The sequence below is a fragment of the Miniopterus schreibersii genome (assembly GCF_964146895.1).
Source record: "Miniopterus schreibersii genome assembly, chromosome: 4".
Taxonomy (NCBI): Eukaryota; Metazoa; Chordata; class Mammalia; order Chiroptera; family Miniopteridae; genus Miniopterus; species Miniopterus schreibersii.
This window is the reverse complement of record NC_138105.1, coordinates 85,952,249-85,972,656: the sequence shown is the minus strand read 5'-3', so window position 1 is coordinate 85,972,656 and position 20,408 is coordinate 85,952,249. Positions and strand designations below refer to the sequence as shown.

General features: G+C 41.7%; 1 protein-coding gene across 1 annotated transcript in view; it reads right to left on the bottom strand.

Moving 5' to 3' along the window:
• The window catches only part of SGCD (sarcoglycan delta), a 515,133-nt gene extending 495,009 nt beyond the window's left edge, over positions 1-20,124 (bottom strand). The window contains exon 1 of the mRNA XM_081136937.1: positions 20,071-20,124. The gene's annotated coding sequence lies outside the window, so the exon portion shown is untranslated. The remainder of the gene's footprint in view (positions 1-20,070) is intronic.
• Between the last annotated feature and the right edge of the window lie 284 nt (positions 20,125-20,408).

Sequence of the window (20,408 nt, the reverse complement as noted above, 5' to 3'; positions counted from 1 at the left end):
TAGGTCCAGAGACTATGAAATAGACTGAAAAATCTCAAAGAGAAGGGGGAAGAGGGGGCGTGGGTGGGAGGCAACGGGGACAGGAAGAGATCAACCAAAAAATATGCATATGCACGCACACATGCATAGCCCTGGGACACAGACAAGAATGTGGTGAAGGCCCGGAGGGGGCAGGGGCAGGGGCGGGGTGGAGGGAAGCAAAGGGTGGGAAAGTGGGGGATACCTATAAGAGAGTCAACAATAAAAAATAAATAAAAGATCTCAACAATTACGACCAAATGTTATGATTTGGCAGAGCGGAGTGGTGTTTTATGAGTGTCTGTTATATTAATTTCTGTACTTCATGCTTGAAATACTTAGTAATTTCTCAAAAAAGGGGGGGGACTGTTGTTTTAGGCTCAGAACAGCTTAGTGATATCAAAATGAGGCAGTTACTGACCCTGTTCGCCTCTCTGTCGCTCACAGGAGGAAATGAATCATCCCTGCCTCCTAGAGTTCTCACGGCGCTTGAGTGAAACACTCACATAGGGCACTACCTGCAGCACGGGGCACATAGTAAATGCTCAGCAAGGGCTGTTACTATCGCCGTTATTGGCTGATCAAGCGCGTAATGAACAAAAGCTGGCATGTATACATTATCACTTTGAATTGAATTTATTTTCCATTCATCACACCGGCATCTGCGTGCATATGAAAAATAGCAGCGCACATATTTGCCAGACATTTATTCAGTCCACCAACAACACTGGGTGCTTGGGGAGGTCTGTGTTTCTCACTGTCTCCAGGGCTTTGCGGGGGGTCTAAGGTGAAGAGGATGAGGAGAGGCAAGGTCACTACTCCAATTCAAGACACTGGGCTTGAGTCACATTTCTGCACTTAAACTAGCTGCAAACCTCCGAGGAAAGAAAAGTGAGTGGGAGGCGGAAGAGGGAATATGAAGAGAGAAAGAGTCCTTAGGCAAGTCACCGAATGGGTCCTGGCTTATCACGTGAGGACTTCAGATCAGGCCCTGGTGGCTTTCCATGGGCTTTTTAAGGAGCCCCATTGGTTTCAAAGAAGCCCCACTGGGACCACCCAGGGGCAAGCCAAGTGGGTGGGCTTCAGCCCCAGCCTTGCTTTGGAGAGTGGCACAGCTTTTGTGAAGGTTTCACATAACATTTCATAGGTAAAAGTGCTTTGCTGCTTCCCAAGTGTTGGAAACAATGGGGCTAGATAATCTTAAAAGCAGTGTGTCTCCAACTTGGCTGCACACCGGAGTCTCTCCAAGGAGCTAGGAAAATGCTGATGCAGGGGACTCAGCTCAGAAATGCGTTCACTTGGTCGTGGGTAAGGCCTGGACATGCAGGTGCGCAGATGCCTCTCCTTGGAGGTGGCCCTGAAATGATCACTAGTCCGCCCTCCATCTATTCAATGCAAAGATCCCATGAAACATAAGGAAATAAAAAATTCAGACCCCCAAGGAGCAGGATTTCAGGAGAGTTCAGATTGTTAAAGAGCGCCAGTGGTGTCTACTTATTTTCTTGAAGACTGGATTTCTAATGACTTTCCTTCACAGGGATAGTAAAAGAAAATGTAAATACAGTTTTCAAAGAGCTCTGCAAAACCTAGGTCCAAATAAAAAGCTCAGTCCCGGCCTCGATTCCCATACACAGTCCACTCAATAAGAGAACTGAAGCTCCTCCTTTTGCCAGAGGAAAAGGTTAATTCTTGACTCACCTCACTGTGCCCATCCCTCTTAGAAGTTATTCATGTAGGACTTTGTGGCAAGAATGAAACACGCCAGTTCCCACAGGCCAGCAGGACTACCAGGACATCGTTTGAAACGTTTGAACAAGATGTGGCCACTCAGCTATGATCACCTAGGAGAAATTAACTGACTTAAACATAGTTGATTTGTGTTCATGCCAAGTGAGATTCATCATCTCTGGAAAATGGAGATTATACCATTTTCCTTCCCCACTTTTGCTAATCAAAACCTGCTAAGATCATTTTCTATCTCAGAGAGAGAGTGAGAGAGAGAGAGAGAGCTGTCCCCTGACCTATTTTTGGTGGAGAACAGAAGAGAATCAGAGGCACAGAATGTCTAACTTTGCAAAGGGTATGTATCAACTGGTCAAAGGGTGTTCCAAGGGCATTTTCTGCAACAAGTCCTACAAGTGTAAGCCGCTTGGCTTGTAAGCCACAGCTGCTCAATGGAAATGGAATATAAGAAACATATTTTATCTTAAATTTTCAGGCAGGCACATTAAACTAAAAAAATAAAAAGTGAAACCTGTTTCAATAATATATTTTAACCTGATCAAAAATATTACCATTTCAACATATAATCAATATTTAACCTATTAGAAATAGGTGAATCATACAATTGAATTATATCTCAATAAAGCTGTTACATTGTTAGAGATATTTTATAATACATTTTACTAAGCCTTGAAAATCTTGTGTGTATTTTACACTTATAGCACCTCTCCATTTGTCAGGTACAGTTCCAGTGTTCGATAGCCACACGTGGCCAGTCTGATGATTTAAATCACCCCTGTGTGCAACCACGACTCCTGCGAAGGAGCTATCGCGTGCATTTCCGCTCCCTCCGCTTTAGCTCCCCTGTCTATCCCACGACACTCTCAGAAAACAGTATTTGAAGTTGTCAGGACTTTACACTTCATCTTCTACATACTCAGGGGAGGAAAGATATAAAAAAGAGAAATAGAAAAAAGGATTCTTGTATCTATCTCTCGGCCTCTCTCTCTGGGTCCCCTTCTTTCTCTTTGACCATCTGTCCCCGCTGGCTGCCCTCGATGCATCTAGATTTGTATCACTGTGTTATTCGGTTGTTCACACTCTTCTCTGTTCTTAGTTTAAGTGCAGAGTAATGAAATGTTTTATGTTCTTCTTTTCAAAAAAGGTTTACCTACTGAAAGGCATCATATTTTTCTATTCCCTGTAAGAGCCTCAAGGTACAGGGGTTTCAACCACTAGGCTACACGGAATTAGACGGCGTTTTTGTGTTTTCAGGAATCCTTTCAGTTCTTCCACACTACATCACACACACACAGACTCTAAACCACCACTGAGAGCTTTTCAGGAAGAACAGAGAGCCATTAGCAGTTCAGTTTTCAGAAAGCAAAACAAGTTCATTCATAGAAAAAGCAAAATCACTGCATGAAGCTGCCTCCTCTCAAATTCTGGGCTTTTAAGAGACTGAGACAGAGAAAATGCCAGGCTAGAGAGCAGTGTGGGGGAGCACAGCTTCCCCCCCTGTGCAGTCCCGCACCCTCGCGGTATCCCACGCTTACCACGGGCAACGTGACCCGCCGCCAGGCCGATGCACCCTAACTCATCTCTCGGCTATCTATGGGACACGCCACAGGCGCTGAAGATACACCATCCAACAAGGCAAACATTGTGCTGTCCATTAAGGAAAACGCAGTCCGGTAGAAAGGCGCGATCATAATATAGGGTCTGAGGTATAGTACAATGTAGGAGCCCCAGGGCCCGTGGGCTGCCTATTAAGGGGTGAAACTAGGCCAGTGGAGGGGGTTAATGAAGTCCTCTTACAGCGCAGCTGAACCTTGAAGGGTGTACAAAACTCCCCGACATGAAGAACAAGTATGGGGGGTGGGGGAGAAAAGCATCCCGAGGGGTGGGCTGGCATTGGCAGAGGCTGGATGGTTCTGAGGAACCAAAGGAGTCACAGAAAGAGGGGACAGAAAGAGTGAGGTGAATGTGATGTCACCCTGCGGCCCAGGAAGAGCCTCATAGCCATAATAAAGCCTTTGGCCTTTAACTCCGACAGGAAGCTACTGAAGGGTTGTAAACAGAGAAAAGACATGATTAGGTCTGCATTTTAAAAGATCGCTCTAGCTGCAGTGCGAACAGACAAGAGAACAGGGATGGTTGCAGGGAGACCAATTAGGAAGCTATAAATATGGGCCGCGTTTCCAATGCCTGGGCTCGGGCGGTAACGGGCTCCCGCGTGGATGGAGCCTGCCAATACATCGCAGACCATTCTGGAGACCAGGAGACTGCATCTAAAAATCTGCACTGCCAGCCTCATAAAAGAGAGCCTGGAAAACTGTAGGCTCACTTCAGTATCCCAAAACCCGCCTGGAGCCAAGTAGTGCTAGCCTCTCAGGCAGGGGAAGGGCTCTCACATGCCTCAAGGTCCCTACCCCTCCTTGCCACCTATTTCTGGCCCTTTCTCTAGTCTCTATAGAAACTGTAGCACTTGACCTCCAGCGTAGAACTGTTTAGTGGCCAAACTCAAGATGAGGAGGAGTTTAAAGGCCTAAACCAGTGAGCAGTCCATCAGTAGGGCTGCCCAAGGCTGGAAAAGAACAGCCCAGGAACCGTCACAGGCTCTGGTGTCCTGAGATCCCCTGAAAGCGTCTGCACAGTAACATCCGAATCACGACTCAGTGTGTGTATCAGCGTGTTCTCTAAGTTTCACGTGGAAGACCATGTTCTCGTTATATCAACGGGAGTCCGTTTGAAACTGCTTCAAATAAAGACCTTTGATTTGGGGTTGGGAAAGGGGGGACATACACTAGTAAGACAGATAAAAATATAGATGTCAAACAGCGGTCAGGACTACTGAACTAATCCGGATTGGTCAGAACTCTTTAGACTTTTAAAGCTGGACAGAACGCTAAGCATTCTTCTAAAGGGGCTAAGCCAAAAGGCACCCCAGTTTCCAGGCACTGTGCTTGCATGTGGTCTGTGTAGGAGAGGGCCACTTTAGCAGCAGCAAAAAAAAAATGTTTATGATTATGGGTATTCAAAAAAATTCAAGTGGCACCATTTCCTAGCCCCAGGTATGAAATAAATAGGAGGGCACTTTCTCCCTGGAACTGCCCTTTTTGTTTCATCAGAAGTATGTTTGGCATTAAGAAGAATGATTTACAGAAGATCTATCAGAGAAGTGAAGCTTCCATAGGTCATTTAAGCTGGCAGTACTTTTATGTGAATTCTCTCGCCTTTAACATCTGATTGCAGCTGCATTAAAAGACAGCAGAATTTCACGCAGCTATTTATTGAACAACCCGAAAACTGCCACATCAACAGATTTGGTAGGAGACTCAAGTTTTTCTCTTCCAGCTATCCACTTACTGATCTCTCTCCTCCTGCATTCTCATCTCTAATTTCCTGTCCCTGCATTATAAAAACAACCAATAACTTCCGAAAGTTAAATCATTAATTCAGCAAATATCTTGAGGCTTTACTACGTGAACAGGCCTGTGCACGGAAAGCTCGCATTCTAGTGGGCAAGTGAAGCAAGCAATTAACGATTTAAAAAGAACACTGAACAATTAATTGATTTAAAACTGTGGCTATTGCTGTGATACGTGTATGCTGTGGAAACACAAGCGGCAAGAGAAAATTGTGTTGAGAGGATAAGGGAAACTTTCATGAGATAATATGTGAAGTTTTTTGAGAAACAAAAGTTACCCAAACCTTGGCAATCAAGAGAATGAAATGTGTCCAAAGTTGGACTTGCACGTTGCTCAACAAGCTGACTCCAGGATCACTTACCCCTCCAGGAGAATTCACCAGAGTTTGACTTTGCTGTTTTCTGTTGCATTACAGTTGGCTTTGAGGAGGTAGCTGCTAACAAAGACAAAGATCACCTCAAAGTTACAGTTTGGGTTCTCCATAGGACTAGTTGGTTTCGTCTCTAATTCAAATTCATTTCCAAACACCTTCTGAGGTGTTCTACAGATACTTTGTTCCCTTCAAGGACCTTTGACTCAGTGTTTCTCTCTTCCTGTAATTTTCATTCATTGAGTCAGATAAAACCTTTGACATGTACTCCTTATATATTTGAGTGAGAGTCACGTTTATACTTTTTGAATATACTTTGACAACGCGAGTCTTTCAGGATCAGCAGGCACTGACCTGTAAGTCAGGGTAGGTTCCTTCTTTTAAATGTTTGCCTCAAAAGAACACAAGCACAGAGGAAAAAATAAAATAATGCTGTTCACCCCCTCGCTCTCCCCACCTGGGCTTCCCAGAAGCAACCAGCCGTGTTCAACTGCCTCTGCGTGGGATTCTCTAGAGGTAATCTCACCAATTCTCCCTTTTAGGCTTGTATGACTCTCATAATTTACCCTTCCATGACACTATTTATGAACTCTCTCTCTCTCTGAAACATAAGGATTTAGCTTACTCCTCTCTTTTCCAACTTCATTTTATTCTTCTGTGGTTATATCTGTAACCATAAGTAATATATCTCAACCTTTGTCTTGTTTCATTAACCTCAGGGGGAAAATATGTCATCTTCCCATTTTCTTAAAGGTATCCACGCCTCCACCTTTCCTTCAGCTCTCCTTCTCGTAATTCTGTATCTACCATTATCTTTCTGTCCCACTTTCACTGTCAAGGTTTAAAACATTTGGTTAACGTGTTTATGTATCTGCTTTATAGGTTGATTCTAAAGTTGAAAAGGAGAGTTTATTATGACTATAAAATTTTGATTGGGGAGCCAGGTGGTATACTAAGATGTCATTTATTTCTCTCTGGATTGAATGTCATCACCCCTACACCACGAAAGTCAAATGGATTCTTTTTCATGTTGTTGTTACGTTCCTTACTTGGACCGTGGTCTTGCTGTTTGTGCTGAATCTGTGGTTTCGAATTGTCTGCTTTGCTCTTCTTTAGAGAAGACACACATGCCTCCTTCATATCACATCACTTGGCTCACTGGCAAAACCCGCTATTGGTAGTAATCTGCTCCATTTTTCTTCTTGACGGTGTCCTTGTTGGACTTCTCCAACTTTTACCAAACACTTTCTAAAGTTGAATTTTTTAAAAAAACATATCTTTATTGATTTCAGAGAGAGAAAGGGAGAGGGAGAGAGATGGAGAAACATCAATGATGAGAGAGAGTCATTGACCGGCTGCCTCCTGCACGGCCCTGACTGGGGATTGAGCCCGCAACCCGGGCATGTGCCCTGACCAGAAATCGAACCCTGATCTCCTGGATCCTAGGTTGACACTCAACCACTGAGCCACGCCCAGCTGGGCCCAAACACTTTCTAGACCTGCTGCACAACTGGTATTGAAACCAGGCCCTAACACTGAAGCACACTCTAGTGGTTTTTATTTTTACCTCTGTTTTTATTCTTTAAGTGTCTTTCAGGAGATAACAATAGGCCCCTCACAGTGCGCTGAGGACCACCAGACCAAGCACAACAAAGCTGGTCCCAGAGCCTTGCGCAGGTGCAGCTAGCAGCCAGACTGACCTAGAGAGCACAGCGGAACCGAGATTCACAGAACTCACAGAAGGGAGATGCTACTGCTGCACCCAGAGCCTTTAAAAAGCAAGAAGAAGTCATGGTAAGAAAGATCCAGGCCCAGACCAAACCTGGACACATGTCCAGGACTGACCGATCAAACTCAGCCAGATTAATCTTTCTTAATATTTTTTCTTTCTATTCCCATACCTTACCTTACCTGGCTATTTCCACAACCACCCAATAAGACCCTCCCAAGTGAAAATTAATTATTATGTACAACCTGTTCTTACCTTCACCTCTTAAAACTTGTCTCGAGACTTTGAAAAGGGACTTGAGCTTTGTCTCCTATTTCCTTGTCAGGCAGGAATTTACAATAAATTCCTTTTCTCTGCAAAAGATCGCTGTCTCGGGATTCAGGTCTTTCTATTGCAAGGCAGGCAAGGGTTCCCCTGGCTCAGCCCCATTCTAGTATCTTTGACTTTTTGGAAGGGCTCTTAATTAGTTTCACCACTTCTTGGTATCTTTAAAAACTACCTCTTGAATTTCATTTTCAATTTGCAGGAATATATTGAGAAAGGGTTTAAGAGGTCCAGCTATCTTGATTCTTTAAAATCCCTTTATCTTGTTCTCACTTATAGTTTGGCTTAGAACAGAATTCTAGGCTCAAAATAGCTTTTCCTCAAAAAATAAAAGAAAGTGATCCACTGTCTTCCTGACTCTAGTGCTGCTAATGAAAAGTTTGATGCCAGTTAAAAACTGTTTTCTTTTGGAGGAAGTTTTGTGTTCCCCCTTCCAGAAGCTTTTGAGATTCTTTCATTCCAAGAATTTAGAAAATTAAAACTGATAAATTAGGAATATTTTTTTACTTCCTATTTATGTCACTTGGCTCATAATGTGTAAATTCAACTTACTGTCCACCTTGAATAGTACTTTAAAATTTCTTTGATAATCAAATACTCTCACTCCCCAAATTTATCTGGTGTTTTTGGAGGTCATTGAAGGGGTTGAGGGACTCCCTGCATTTATCTACTATATTTGACTATTTTTATTTCTACTAAATATTCTCTTTACTAAAATAAGTCCTAGGAAACTTAGAACTTACAATTCAATCTTTTCATTAATTAAAAACATATAATTTATAAGTGATAGTTCTTATTCTCTAATTGTTTCTTTTTTTCTATTCTGTACTTGTTTTATAGATGGATTATCTTTTTACTATTATCAAGGTGATAAGAGGGTTTTAAATACACTCCTCTGTCCTTTGCATTACCTACTTTTGCAAAGGTTACACATAGTTTATTTGTAAAATTTGTCTCTCTTTCATGATCATATTTCTCTGTCCCATGCAACTGTTTTTTGTTTTTTTTTATAAGCCTGATTGTCATTTTTTATTTAAGAATGGGGGAGTGAATGTTTATTTAATGTTAGGATTTAGAAGAACATACACAAATGTCACTCCTGCTACAACTATAAGAACTAGCCAGATAAACTCAATACGTGCCTTTCTTTGAAGACAATAATGAGCTGTAGATACAAATAAATCTAAAAGAATCAAACTTCAGAACATGTTTCATACTTGAGGTAAGTTGCTGAGGTTGGAGGTAGGGTAGTGGCCAGAGAAGAATGGCCTTTGCTTAAACCTGGGGAAACTAGCCAAACTTTGATGAACCTGCAAGCTTTTGTGTTGGATTTGAAACCACAAGTGCCTCAAATGCAAAAATTAATTCACCATTCTAAATGTAAAAGCTAGAGCTATAAAATTGCTAAAACAAAACTCAGCAGAATATCTTTGTGATTTTATTTCAGGCAAAGATGTCTTAGATAGAGCACAAAAAACACAGATCATAAAATGAAAATGTGAATACATTGGACTTCATCAAAATGGAAAACTCCTGGCCTTCAGAAGACAGCATTAAGCAAATGAAAAGTCAAGTAACAGGCTAGAAGAACCTATTTGTAATATATATAAAAGACACAGAACTTATATCCAGAATATTTAAAGAGCTGCTGCAACTCAATAATTTAAAAAATAACCCAATAAAAATTTGGCAAAAGACTTAACAGACTCTTACAAAAGATATAAAAATGACCAATAAACATAAGCTAAAGAAACATGATTAGCCAACAAGGAAATGCAAATTAAAATGGGAGATAACATTTCACATCCACTAGAGTGGTTAAATTTAATAAGGCTAACAATACAGTTGTTAGCAGGCCGATAGAACAATTGGATCTCTCATACATCACCTGGGGGAGTATAAGTGAGAGTGAACCACACTGGAGAGTCATTTGGTTATTCCCTATAAAAGCACCTCGGCACACCTATACCTTGACACAGCAATTCCGCTCCTTGGTATTTACCCCAAAGAAATTAAAACTCATGTCCATACAAAGATTTGTTCACAAATGTTCTCCACATAATGATTCTTAAGATTCCCAAACCAGAAAGGGCTCAGATGTTCACCAAAAGGAGAATGAAAATTATGAAATATTCATATGATACTGGTGAAAAATAACAGCGATTGACCTACTAACGCACACAAGAACACGGATGAATCTCAAAACCATGATGCTGAAAGAAAGAAGCCAGAGACAGAATATTCCCTGTAAGTCCACTCATGGGAAGTAGTAAAAGAGGCAGAACGCTGTTTGCCTCAGATGGAGGAGGGAAACATCAGGACTGACTGAACTTACCGGTGATAAAAATGTGTTACATTTTTACTGTGTCGGTGTATATACATTTGTCAAAATTCAGACTGTACACTTGAAATCTGTTACTCAGGAAAGCTGATTATAAAAATGAATGGGAGAATGAGTTCACTATTTTGTTGCAGGTGAAATGTCCTATGCTGTTTTATAGTGGAATTATCTTATAGAAAGGTTAAGATATAGAACCACCCACAACCAAGGCAAAATTCATGCATGGTGAAAATGACCTTTGAAATACTAGTAGAAAAGTATTTGGTATTTCACAATAAGTACATCACAAAGATCTTCCTCTAGGGCATAAAGCAAATTGAATACCATACAAAATAATTACTTTATGTATTTTTGATCTATTATAGTACGAAACATCTTTAATAGTCAAATCCTATTCAATACAGTGACACGGTCACACTACGGAAAGCATGAAGGAGCTGAGACATAAATTGGCTATTCTTACTGTTGGTCCAGAACATGTTCCCGTTGAGTAAAATGACAGGTACTTAAGTCATTTTCCCCAATGTTCTTGTCGATCATATATAGTTGGATTGAGAGAAGCTAAATGTACACAATATATAATCACACTGTTATAGTCAGGTCAGTCTTACCACCAGTATCCACTGATGAATATGGTGGCTGCCTGGCTGGGGGCTCTGTGGGTGTGAGGGAGCTGGAACACTGGCCAGCTGTCCTCAAGGATTTCAGGCGTGGGATGCCAGGGAACCTAAGGGGAAGGACTTTACTTGGACACCATTAGTGGAAAGTTCTAATTCTTCCCTTGGGAAATTCACTCAGTGTCTTCAGAAAAGAGCCTTCCTACTTTTTGCTTGGGGCAGAGGGGGTCATAAGACACGGATGCCCTTATCAGCTCTGTTAGCAAGAAGCAATGGAGAAGAGGGGGAACCACCATTCCCACCACAGGCAGACTGTCAATTAATCCTTTCTTTTTGTTCCTTTCCTCCTCTATGCCCACGCTTTTCTCAATTTTGGTACAACGGAGTGACTTTCTCTGATGTCTTTACTGAGCTATTTCATATCAAAAGATTTTGTTTCCTGCCTATACCTTCCAAAGGAGTTTTGAAATACTATCCACCCCCTCCTATTCTTTTCACCATGTGGGCTTTAACCTTTAACTATATAGAAAGAAGCAGAAACACTTGCTTCAGTCCAATCCCATAGCTTCAAGTAAAATCTGATAGAAATTCTTTGAGTATCGTTAAATGCCAAAGGTTATTTTTGATAGTTCTCTATGATTATAATCTCTCCTGTGAGTTACACACCTGTGTATATGGAGCCTTGGACTGTCTTCCTGTTTTAAGTGCATATCTTCTAAAGTGAGAAGGAGATTATAGTCACAAACTTACTTAAAATTAGAGTCACAGTGCTCTCTACATCTCTAAAGAAAGGGTTCCTAACTTTTAATGCATGGATGGGCTTAAGTGGGTCCAAACACACCCCAAAATTGTATATTGGTCATCTTTTCTGCAAAGAAATTCTGTAGTTTCATTATAGAAACAGGCAGAATGTAATGTGATTGAAGAAAGATATCAGAAAATTAGTGACCACAACAAATGAGTTATATTTCTGTTTCTGGGGAAGGGAGCTTTGATCAGTTTTATTATCATCATAAATCATTTTTTCATCAGACTTTGCTTTACTTTTTGTTAGACCAACAAGGATATCATCAAAATGTTATTTGTAGATAAGACAACACCTGTCAGAAAACACAATCAGGAGATCTGTGCCACCAGACCTAGACTTCAGGAGTCTGAAATATTTTGAAAATATACTTATAAGAGAACAAGCATTTTAAAACCTAAAAAATACTCTGAGACATTAACGTTGATATATGCAAAATTCAAACTATAGAACTAGCTCTTCAGATATCTCACACGTGGTCAAAATTACAGAGGAGTTTCTTGGCTTCTGAAGTCTAATGGGTCAAATCTGGTAGCTTGTTAAACCCCCTCAAAATTCTAATTTAAGAACCATAATCTCTCAAGGAAGGAGTTATGTTTTGGAGATAAGGAAATCAAGGGGTTCTTAAATGTATTCACACTGAAAACAATCGGATGCTAACCTTGGAAAGAACAGCTGAAATCTCCAGAAGCTCTAGAAAGAAACTCTCCCAGTCTGGAAATGGCAAGTAGGTCTTTACCTTCCATGCCACTGTGAATTATTTTCTGAAGTAATGTATTGGGAGGATTCTAGAGTCCTGATCTGGGGTTGATTAGTGATGTCTGCCAAGGGCACAGGAAAGGAGTGAGGTGGCACGTGTGTTAAGTGCTGCTATCCTTTGCCTAGTCAGAGTGATGAGGCCCTAATACAGGCTGCAAGGCACAGTGCTGCGTAAGAAGATAGGAAGGCTAGACACTGTAGCCAGGAGGAAAATGAAGCTGGAACACCCCTAATGTGTTCTATATGTGAAAAAACCAGGACAGGCAAAGAGAAAGCAAAATAAAAACAACCACCACCAACAAAATAAGACATTTCAAAAACAACCAGGAGATCAAGGACTAATTTTGAAACTAAATTCATTCTACGACATATGTGTGACCCCTCCCCCATTCCCGTGCCTGTTGAGTGCCTAGCCCTTGGCAGGCCAAGCTGGGAACCGGAAGGTATATTCCGAAGGACAAGAATGCCTGTCCTGACGAGCCTGCACTATATTAGAGGAGACGGACTTATAAGCACAAGTACAATGACCTCTCTTCACAGAGTTGTAATGCAGGTTTGAAAAAGATGCAGTAGAGTCAGAAGGGAGGAGTGACCTATGGCTCAAGGGAGTCTCAGAAGGCCTCCATGGGTGGGCTCTTAAAAGATGAGGGGGTTCCCATAAATGTTTTTCTTTATAACAATTATGGAGTGGGTAGAGATGGGCAGGGTAGGCAAAAGGACCAGCAGGTGCAAAGGAGTGGAGATTTATGAGGACCTGGCACATTTCTGAAGACATGGAGGTCACGGCAGCTGGTGGAAAGGCCGCGGTGGGGAGAGGGCAGGAAAACAGCAGAGATGATGCGAGAAGGCAGCATGTAATGAGGATCCTGTGTACCGTACAGTAAGGTCTTTGGACAATTCTTCAAGCAATGAGGGCTTAGAGTTTTCAAAGTGTTCTTCACATTTATTCCCCTTTAATCCTCACAAAGTTTCCCAAAGTGTGTGGCATGGGCAGAGGTCAGCTCTGCAGTCCAGGCTAAATAGGAGGAAAATGCTGGTGGGAACATCTGAGAAAGGGTCACACACAAAACAGTGGGAAAGCGGAGGTGGGTTGTGCAGCAAAGTGAAGGAGAATAGTAACTGAGCTGACGAGAAAACCGTACGTCATTTGTAGATGTTAATTCTCGGTGTTTAGATTTTTAACCTATGTTGGCTTGTCTAGTTATAAAGACAAGATCTGTCAAATTCCAGCAAATGTTAAAATGGCCATTTTCCCAATGTCATAGACAGTGGGAGTGACGGGGTACATGTGTGTGTTTTAACCTGGCAAATAAGAGTTTAATGTGGACCAGATTTTGAACACAACAACTCAGATTTTGTTTGTTTCAAAGGCCTGGGTGAGATCCGGCCCAAGAAAACAAACAGACTGTGAAATGATGCTTACGGGGAGAAACACGAGTATGTTCTTCGGTTACTGTCAAAAGGAGATTATTCTTAAAATGGTAGCTATTTGAGTTAGAAACAAAATATAAGGACAGACACAGACTCCTTTAGTAGGCATGCTCTAGCTCAGGATAAACAATTCTGTGAGGAGAGCTGGGCCCTTTGCATTCATTGTAAGGGCCCAATCTCAAAAATTAGAGTTTCTTACTCTACCAGGTGGTTTTAAGAAAGTTACGTAACCTCTCTCTTTCTCAGTCCCCCATCTGTAAGATGAGAGAGCCTTATAAGAGCCACCGTTAGAGCCAGAAGGAAAAGAGAAGACTTCTGCACTATGTAGAGAGGAAAATTCAATTATATCCCAAATAAAATTTTCCAAATGAATGATAGTCTACTGTCTCATGTCACAGAGTTAAGTGGACAAGGGCGATTCAGCTAAAGAAGGCATAGAGAAATTTTGTAATTCATTTAGCTCAGTCTGCTTGGACTTCATCTTCCGTGTTTGATTCGATGCTTACACATAATGGTCAAACGTGCCTAGACCGTGTTGCTGGATCACCATCAATTACTAGTTGGTTTGAAATTAAATAAAACGTGATATTTGCTAAAATCTAGGATATTCTCAGGCTCACCTGATCCAAACTCCCATTTTTCATACCAGGGCATTGAAACCCAAGAGTCAACGGGTATGTAGATGTCAAGTAGCAAACTTGGCCCAACCTCTAGGTTCAAGATAGGTTCTCAGGATATGTTGGCTGAACAAAAAAACAAACCAAGCCAGCCATGGAAAGCTCCCCTCTGGATTTCCCAGCAAGATGCTTCAACTCCCACAAGAAAGTGGTTCTGCTGATGCTTTCATGTTTGACACTAAGATATTTATTATCTGATCTGAAATTTCAATGCATGATGAATTTCAGAGGAAATTCAGCGAAGGCTGAAGAAAATCACAGGAGAAGACTGTCATAAGAAGTGATAAGTTAGCCACAGTTCTGCTGATGTGTTGGGAGACACAGAAAATATAAAAACCACCATTTCTACGCCCAGAGGAAACAGACAAGCACAAAGGTGATCCAGATAAACAACAGGACATACATAAAACCAGCATAAGACTTCATGAAGGAGACAGATCCCAAAGTGGGAAATACACATTTGTACACACACACCCTGTACACACCCCTGACAGTATCTGAAGGGTTCTTATCCTGAGCCACCTACCTTCCCACATTGAGTGGTGACAATCGGAAACAATGACAAAACCTATCCTCAAAAGCAGCTTCCCTTTCCTAAATGATTTTGGAGGTACGCAGAGGTTCTCTACGTATAGAGCAGGTTGGTAACAGACTAATTTGGACTTTACAGAAAAAGCACTGTTAGCCTGCACATACTTCTATCTCCGGCTTTTACATTTTACTGTGGAAATTGAGACTAAAAAAAAGCACAGCTGAAATAAAGACTTACGCCCAAGTCTCGGGAAATTAGTATGACAGTGTCACAAATTGGAGAGGTATATAAAGGAATTCAGCTGTCCCGCGTTCCTCCCCAAGACAATTAACCTTGTTGATATCCGTTAAATGTGCTAAATAGTTTCAGGCTCCCTTTCAATAACTCTGGGCAGATAAAATGTAACATCTACATTTAATGACAGTTTTTCCTCAACACAGTGTCTGACATTTAATTAAATGTGCTTTTTTTTTTTTTTTTGGCCGCAGGGTCAACCTCTTTGAGAGTTTCTAAATTCTTGTAATGAAATGGATACAGGTTTTTTCTAGAAAACCACAGCGTTTTACTTTCGGCTGAAGTGACTGTGTAGATATACAGTGACTCCGAGAGGCCACATGAGACATAGGATCACGTTACTCTCCTGCTTAGGAGTGTCACAGCTCACGTGGTCTCCAAAACCAAAAATAGCAGCTTAATACTTACATGGGGATTATAAGGATCCAGCACATACTAGCACTTTACAAGCATAATTTCGCTTCTTCCTCATTTTACGTACATCAAGGAGTCATGAGAGTCATCCCCCTCCTACACACGGAGAAACGGAGGCCGGCGGCTGGCCAGTGACCTGCCATTGGCCACACATCCAGAACCAGGAGGGGCCTGTGCCGGAACCCATGGAACTAGTGCTCTTCATTAAATGACATTGCCTCTGTCAGCATGTTCTAGTGTTTTCTCAATCGCATGCTTTACGGTTTGTGATAATACTATTTACAGTATGCTTCATAATCAAGAAGGATCACAGTGAGAATACAGACCCGCTCTGGAGTGCTTTAAAGCAATGAACCCTGAGGACAGGGGTAATATTTGCTATTAACTTTTTTCTCCCCTCCCTAAAGTTAGCAGAAAATATATAATTCATCCATTTAATAACCTCTATCCCTCACTGGCCATTCTGGAAGCTTCTTCCAGGGGACTGTTGCCTCGCAGTTGATCTGGAATTAAAAACGGAGCCAGGGGCACGTACACCCAAGGTATACCATGATGCTTAAGATGTGTTTTGGAGATAAATGGACCTGCTCCTGAATTCAGCTTCTGCAACCACGCACAATGGTTTGTAGCGAGTTACCTCTCTTTGCTCAGGAACAGTTTCCACATCGGTAAATTAGTAACAATAATATGAAGCCCAGAGTTGTTTCAAGGATTTAAATTAGTTTATAGGTATTCAGAACAGCACTTTCCACAAAGTACTCAATAAGTGGGAGTTTCTGAAAAATCTCGTATCCATTTTACATACATAATTTACGTAGAGTGAAAAGCTTAGTGAGTTTACCATTTAATGAGTTTTGACAAATGCGTATCATGATGCAGAACATTTCCATCACCCCAGAAATCTCTCTCTTGTACCTTCCGCATGTAATCTCCCACCAGGGCCAGCACTGATCTGATCTCTATCATCATAGGTTAGTTATGGCTGCTCTATAGTTTCATATAAATCTTAAATATCTGGGTTGTTTGGCTTCTTTAACTCATTACACTATTTCTTAGATTCATCCATGTTATTACATTTATCAAATGTTTTCTTTTGTTGCTGACTAGTGTTCCATTTTATGGGTAGACCAGAGTTCATCCGTTTTTCTGAGTTAGACATCTGAGTTGTTTTCAGCATTGGATATTTATAAATAAAGCTACAATAAATATGTATGGATAGATGTTTTTCATCCTCTTGGACAGACACCCAGGTCTAGAATTGCTAGATCATAGTGTAGACAGTTGTTTAACTTGATAAGAAACTGCCAGGCCATTTTTCAAGGCACTTGGAGCATTTTACACTCTGACTGGTACTGGATGAGACTTCCAGGTGCTCAGTATCCTCTTAACATTTGGTGTTTGGGGTCCTTTTCATTTTAGCCATTCTGACAGGTGCACGGTGATATCTCATTGTGCTTTTAACTTGCATTTCCCTGATGACAGATTATGTTAAACACTACTGCTTATGTTTATTGGCCAGGCTACATCTTGTTTTATGAAGTGCCCCTTCTTGCATCTGTTAGCATATGTGTTATAAATATTTTCTCCCAGTCTGCAGGCTATTTTCTTAGCACTGTTTTTTGATGACTGATGCTTTTCGTTTTAACGAAGTTCAATTTATTTAGTTTTTCTTCTATGGTTTGTACTTTACATGTCCTTTAGAAGAAAATTCACACACACTTGAGTGTATCAATTATTAATATTCTTAATGCTTCCTGGTTTTTAGACATGAGATTTTTTTGAACAGTCTTCTTTATCAGAGATCAGGCAGCAGATTTAACAGTGTTTTTTCAAATGTGAGCAAGGCACACGAATGACCCGGAGAGCTCGTTTAAAAACAGATTCCTGCACGTCCTTCCAAGAGCTTCTGATTCCATAGGTCTGGGGAAGGGCGTGAGAATTTGCCTGCTTAACCTGCTTAGGGGATGCTGCTGCTGCTGTTTTATGGGCCACACTTTGAACAGCATTGACTTAGAAACATTAAACGGCTTCTCTACTTTTCAGGAAGAAGCTTGTTTGCCTTCTCTAAAGTCTGAGCCCGGAGCCACTAATTTATACTGTCTTCACTTGAAAAGACATCTGAAAAATCTGCTTGGGGCACCAGAGCATGGGAGCCAGGAAGCATCGCGGCAGACTGATGGACCAGCACCGCCTCATTTCCTTCTTCCTTCCAGGAAACTGGGTTTCGGCCTGTGAGCAGGGACATGCACGTATCTCTAAGCGCTAGAGCTGCGACCAGCCCCGTGATGAACTTGCCCTCCCTCCTCCGTCCACAATGAGAGAGCTGTATTTTCCCCTAAAGGGTTGACTGGTCTCTAAACCAGGAATGTCTTTATGGCCAAGTCCTTTAAAACGTTCTCTGCTCAATTTATGTTTTAAGTGGTTGGCATCTAGGTGGATATTCCTGACAGCATGCCAGCACCCTGAATTAAAGATCAACACTCTTAAATCCCAACCCAAACCACTAAGCTTCTCTAGGTTTTCAGGACAAGCAGAGAAGAGCTCTTTAGCTCCCCTTACCAACAGATCAGGATGTGGGCAACTATACGTCTGTTACATACAATGTTTATACTTGCGCAAGGGCTCTAAACAGGCACCTTGTATGTTTCCTTCTTACTGATTGTTTACTTACATATTTAGCTTTTGAAAGCATGTGAATGGGAAATGAAGTCATAAATAGTGGTTATACTTAAACTGCTTCACGGATGCCCTATGGTTCAAAGAGGGAAAATAATTTATCTCCTTTATATATATAAAAAAAAAATCCTCTGAACACAGGGGAGAGAAGGGCCTGTTTCAAATACTCTGAGTCTCGCATTTTCACCAGTACTCTTTCAGGGGTACTAGGAGCAATGCGAATATCAGAGCCCAATGAGTTCTGCACGGACTTTGGAGGATTTTGCAAAAATTAGATAGAAAGTGTATATATATATATATTAGATAGAAAGTGTGTGTGTGTATATTTTAGCCCCAAAGGAAGGTCTGTTCATGATCAGCTGAAATTATACACCACAACTATCCCAGCAGTGAGACATTCAGAGATAGAATGAAAGCAGAACTAATTTGATTTCCATCAGCCCTGGATCTCTACCTTGTGTACAAATAATGACACCTGGGAGGCCTGTGCACCGTGAGAAGGAAGCCAACTCAGCAACTTAGCTGCATTGCTCTCCCAGTTCCCAGAGGCCTTTGGGTTATGACGGGCTGTGTGTTTTTTCAGGAAATTAAAATGAGAGCAAATGAGTTAGCAATGGAATTGCCAGATACATTATACAGTTTCTCTTGGACATGCCACGCGGTCCCAGCCTGTTAAACCACGTTGTCCCGTTGCCTTAACCAGCAATGCATGCCGCCCTCTTATTCCATGCGGCAGAGCAGACAGACTTAAATTAAGCTAACAAGTCCAGGAATGAGTCTGCCCCCTGCCCCTTCATTGATATACAACCTTAGAATACATTTTTTGGGTGATTGAGAGGATGTTTATTAAAGCTGGGGACAGTGGAGCAAGGAAGGGCCTAGGCTAGAGGAAGCAACGGGAGAGCCTAGGCGGGGCTCTGCTTTGACTCTCTAGAAACGTTATGGGAAAGAAGTGAGCCAGGGCGGGGCTGCTGTCAGCTCACTGAAAAGTCAGAGAAAAGGGGACATTGGGGACAGGTTCAGGGGGTCAGCCCGGGACGAGCTGCCGCTGCCCGCTGCTCTTCCGGTTGCAAGTCTTGCGGGAACCCTTAGAATTTAGGAGAGAAAAGTAAAGATGCACGTCTCAGAGGAAGAAAGGCGTGGGCGAGCTCCAGAAAGAGCCCACCAGAGTACCATTTTTACTTATCTCTCCTTTGGTTTCCCAGAACAGAAATTTCCAACCTGGACAGCTATCAGCTGTACTCGTGATTTATTTCCAAAGCACAGAGCACAATGCTCCGCTCACAATAACTGTTCTGTGGGATTCTTTCCCTTTCCTTCTTCCATTTGCCCCTCTCTTCCCACCTCTCCATAGATATAAAGAGAGAAATTAGAGACCACTCAAATTATGTTCATGTGGGTATGTGCGCAGAAAAAAAAATGGGACCGCTTGACTCCAGCTTCGAGTCTACCAGCATGAGTATATATCCAAAAGAAATATAACGACCGCTCCACAAAATACCTTGAGATATCATACAAAGCTTTGCTGGTTTCCCATGGGCATTGAAAACGGAAATGAACTGTGTATTACACAACACCATCTCTTTACTTCTCTCTCGACCTCAAGTCTTATCGCATAGCCACCAACCTCAATTTCTCTTTTCTTTCAAATCAGAGACGCACACACACCTCTCGCTTTGCTTTTTCCTACTGTACGTGGTCACCTCTTTCTTACTGAGACAATGCAACCTTCAGCCTCTCCCATTGTGTCTTTATCCAGCCATATCCCACCAGCTGGTAGCAAAAGAAAAAAAAAATCATTGCTTAAAATGAGGGAGTGAGAAAAAAAAGAGGAAAGGAAAGGGAACGACAGGAGAAAGGCTGTGAAAATGATAAACATCTCCACATGTATTTGTCTTAAAAATAAGATACCAAAGTCACAGGTTCATACCTTCGCAGTCCCAATTTTCTTGAATCTTGAACACAGGATTCAGGGCAACATTGGGGCTGAGATAATCTCCTCAGGCCACCACGAAAGAGAGAGTTTTCTTGACTTCCACGCAGGGTCCAGTACCGCTCTCTCCAAGTCCCAGAGGATGGAGGCGTCTGCCACGTCTACAAAATCACAGGGAAAAGGAGACATTAATAAAGAAAAACAGAAACTAAAATAGAACCGTGACCTTAAATGCAAGGCCATTGGGTTTGAGGAGACTAAGCAGAAGGTACATTCAATTCAGATTGGCATAAAAATGCATAACTCCTGAATGGATTCGGTCTCGTTGAGAATGA